Source organism: Sinocyclocheilus rhinocerous, unplaced genomic scaffold (assembly GCF_001515625.1).
Source record: "Sinocyclocheilus rhinocerous isolate Xijiao unplaced genomic scaffold, SAMN03320098_v1.1 scaffold268, whole genome shotgun sequence".
Taxonomy (NCBI): Eukaryota; Metazoa; Chordata; class Actinopteri; order Cypriniformes; family Cyprinidae; genus Sinocyclocheilus; species Sinocyclocheilus rhinocerous.
This window is the reverse complement of record NW_015650002.1, coordinates 290,762-295,301: the sequence shown is the minus strand read 5'-3', so window position 1 is coordinate 295,301 and position 4,540 is coordinate 290,762. Positions and strand designations below refer to the sequence as shown.

At 36.3% G+C, this 4,540-nt stretch overlaps 2 pseudogenes; both read right to left on the bottom strand.

Moving 5' to 3' along the window:
• LOC107711282 (beta-1,4 N-acetylgalactosaminyltransferase 2-like) overlaps positions 1 to 683 on the bottom strand; it is a 38,758-nt pseudogene extending 38,075 nt beyond the window's left edge.
• Positions 684 to 1,294: 611 nt separating this feature from the next.
• Positions 1,295 to 4,163, bottom strand: LOC107711281 (N-acetylglutamate synthase, mitochondrial-like; annotated as a pseudogene).
• Between the last annotated feature and the right edge of the window lie 377 nt (positions 4,164 to 4,540).

Below are 4,540 nucleotides of genomic sequence, written 5' to 3'. Positions count from 1 at the left end.
TGTTAGAACGAGCCATTTTAGGTAGGCGTGGTTGACTCTTAACTTTTATAAAGATTATCTCTTTGGATTTGAGACTTTAGTCTTTGCAACTTTACAGATCTTCTTTATGCACCAAGAGCTTGTAACACTTCAAAGAGAAAGGAAAAATTGAAATCGCATCATATGATCCCTTTAAGAGAAGCTATATAATCCTAAGGTTCTTCTCAAAAGACTTGTTAATCAGAGCTAAGAGATGGTCAATGTCAATGTCAATGTCATCTAGGCTACTGTATCTGTGAAGAGTGAAGATCCTCACATGAGATACTTTGGTGAAAAGTTTACTCGCCCATATGTCAGTCCAATCCTGTATGCTGATATTTGTTCCACTGAACAGGAGAATATTTTTCAGGTCTTTTCCATACAGCTAGTTTATTTTTACAACCGCTGTCATATTAGTTATTCTGGATCATTACAATAGCTTTGCATGAAGAACAGACCAGAACTGAAGTTGTTTTTCACTGCTAATCTTTGCCATGTTTGACGTCACTTAGTGCTGGGCGGTATGATCAAAAATTTATATCACTAAGCGACATACACCGGTATTGCGGTATTTTAAAAATTCATATCATAACAAAAATAAACACCGGTATTCGGTATGAACCGGTATACCGCCCAGCACTAACGTCACTGATGTCAGATGACATGGCTGAGAGTAAATAGTGACTGATAATTGTATTTATTTTTACACACAGTGAACACAACATATTAAAATGTTTGCTTCAAATGACCGGTGGTCTAATGATACAGTACTTCTGAATGTGGTAATGAAAACCTGAGTACATTTCAACCTGTGAAAAGTTCCATTTGGTGGAAAATCTGATTTTTCTGATTTGGCAACATCTAAAAAGGAAACACTAAATGTCATACCTTTGAATGGGATCTCCATTTTTAAATAGGGTGCCTGAGCCTGAAATACGTCTAAAACAAAGACACATTGTGGGTGTAAGACATACAAATATAGGTAAAAGTTTGCTCTTTTTATTTGGCCTAAGATATTCTGTTATCACTAACCAACTCTAAATTGTTATTAGTCAACCTTGTCAAATCCTCACCCAAACTTGTCAACAAGGCTACTTTATGTGAATGCGAGTTCCTTAGCAAGTGTTTGTGAATCAGAGGTGTTTTATATATGAGATGAGGACATGACTGCAGCCGGCAATGAGGCCCAAACCAGCACATCCACTGCAAGAAGGCTTCGGTCTTTGACTTTGACAAGTCTTAGTCTCAGTAGGTGTGTGTGTTTTCTCTCACCCCTGTGGCAGAAGAGCTCAGTGAGAAGCGTGTCCGCTGAGGTGAGGACAGCCGAGCTCTCCACCGGAAGCAGAACTCAGAACGGACAAATCTCCCGGCAATGACACCAAACCCATCACCTGAACAAATAAAGCATGAATTTAATAAGGAACCATTTAGCCCGTGATGTTTCAAGTTTATTCATTTTTTTATGTAAACTTAACCAAGAGAAAGTATTAAATGTAAAGTACTGCATCTGAAGCTGCTGCATATCATCCAGAAATGTTATTCACGTTTTCTAACACACTTTTGTAACAAATTGCAACACTACCACCTTGTGTTCACGTTACGCGATTGAAGCAACTGTTAACAGTCATTCGTTGAACCTATTTTCTGAGCTCACATGATGAACCACATTTTTATTTATGGAATAAAACCACGTATTGGATGAAAAACCAAACCTGGTTACAATGCATAATATGACTATGCAGATATCTCTGCTGGGATACATAATCACTTACTATGACTGTAGTGAATAGGCTTCAAATATTATTTCACATTGTTTAGTATTAGAATGGCAAAAGGAATGTTTGGAAATGTAAACTGATATTTCCTACTGTCACAGTACAGCAAAAGACAGAAATAACTGGCTTAAAACTTTTTTATTTTTTTGTTAAAAATACTAATGTGCCTAAGACTTTACTTGTAATTAGATTAAATTACATATTAACTCTCTATGGGATATCGTCATTTATAAATGACGCTAAGAAAATTGCATTTTAAAATACAATATTAATGTTCAACCAACAAAATTTTATTTTAGAGATGTCAAATGTCATCCCCTTCAACCAGTGCTTCACATTTTTGGTAACTAAGTAGTAAAGGAGACATTAGCACATGTTAGGTCGCATGCTCTCAAGGCTGCATAGTGAGCTCGTTTTAGACTTGAAAATACATATAAATTCAAGTTATAAAAAATATAATTGTACATCCAAATGTGTTTTCTAAGGTTTTTTGTCATTTTTAATGCACTTTTATAAAAACAACAACTGACCAACAAATCTGAGTGCCATGTACAAAGTCCTATTATGTGATGCATATTTTGTGTAGCTGGCACTATTGACCAGCAATGGCGGGCAGTATAATAGCTTTTATGCATGTGTTTTAGGTTCATTTTTGTAAGATTTTTGGAAGATGGAGAGACAAATCTGTACGTATTTCAGAAAGTATTGATGATAGTGATTATGAGTGCATCAGAAAATCAGGTTGTAGTAATAAAACAAATTGTTGAGGACCAAGGAGGATAGAAGCAATGAGGGTGAGGGCAGTGATGAAGAATATGTTGTTGTGGAAGTCAGGCATTTGGGTACATTATTGTATGCCAGTTTGAAAGATGTGATCCATACAACAACCAGAGGTCAGGAAAGATGCCAATGTCTATTGGCATTACTATACTGAAAGACAGCGATGCTCCAATGATAACTGCACAAGTTAACATCTACTTACGTGTGGGTTGTGTGGGGTACACTGAAAAAGAAGAGTCTTGTTGACTTTCACTTGTGCTATGATAATTGATTTGAAATTCCAAGATGAAGCACAATGTTAAAGTTGTTTTGTGGACATTCACACAAAGACTAGTCATTAGTCAGGTAGCTACACATTTGACCACTGGATTTACAAAAATCATTTCAGGTTTAAAATCATTTCAAGTAGGTTATTTAACCATGTATTAGTATGTCTTGTCATCGCAGAGTTGAAGCGGATAAGTAACACTCGATCATTTTTTCTCAATAAATAAATGACAGAGTATATATTTTTTGTCTCATTTGTTTGATTGGATTCTACTTTCAGGACTTGTGTGACAATCTGAAGATCTTTTGTGTCATATTTATGAGTTCTAAAGGGTTCACAAAGGCTGCATTTATTTAATCAAAAATACAGTAAAAAGTAATATTGTGAAATATTACTACAATTTAAAATGTAATTTATTGCTTTGATGGCAAAGCTGAATTTTCAGCAGTCATTACTCCAGTCTTCAATGTCACATGATTCTTCAGAAATCATTCTGATATACTGATTTGCTCAAGAAATGTTTCTTATTATTATAAATGTTAAACAGTTGTGCTGCTTAATTAATTAATTTTTTTATGAACAGAATGTTGAAAAGAACAGTAACTGACCCCAGATGTTGAAATGGTAGTATATATGTAACACTGGGCAGTTAGTGCAGGTAAACCTTAAACCATGGGCCTCAATACACACACACTTATTAATACAATTAAATAATACAAATATTTCTGTTAGTCATATTCACATCTTGCCCCTACCTTGTGGTTTTGGTTGCGGATGCCCCCTGAGCTGTTCAGGAATATAACTTTCAGAGGATGCAGTGACTGCGAGATGGCTGCTGTCACCTGGATCGGACTGAGGACAGAAGAGTGGCCAGCTGCATCGCGGCCCACTGGACAGACCAGCGGAATGACTCTGCAGTCCAGAGCCCACTGCAGAAGAGCCGAGTCCACAAGAACTGGGGGACCACTGCTGGTATATGCAGACAGAGAACACACAGACTCAGTGAGAGAAATAGGAGACTCCATTATCAGCCCATTATCACTTGGTTAAAGTGGCTGCTAAACTGCTCTCATCCTGAGTGTGCTGCAGTTGTAAGAGGGCCTCTGAGCTAAAGAAGGGCATCACATTGGCTGAGTTGTGCTTAAAGCCTGACAGTGTTTCACCATCATAGTCCTGGCGAGGGAGAATTCAGTCCCAGTTTTGGCGCTGTCCTCTTCCTCTATCTCAGGAGGCAATCCCATCACCACCACAAGCTTCATATCCATCCACTGCAGGAAGTGTCAACCTGCAGACAAAGCAAAAATCAGCTTCAGACTGTACATAAAAATATATATTTGAAATATATTTAATACAATTTTAATATAAATTAAAGTATAAAATAATTATATATACTGTAGAAATGAATTTTTTTAGTTGTAAATATAATAAAGATTATTTAATTAATATCTTACAATATGTTTTACAATTTATTTGACTTTTTTGAATTTTTTTTTCAGAGTTTAAAGGGGTCATATGATGCGATTTCGATTTTTCCTTTCTCTTTGAAGTGTTACAAGCTCTTGGTGCATAAAGAAGATCTGTAAAGTTGCAAAGACTAAAGTCTCAAATCCAAAGAGATATTCTTTATAAAAGTTAAGAGTTAACCACGCCTACCTAAAACGGCTCGTTCTAACACGCCCCCACATACCTACGTCACGAT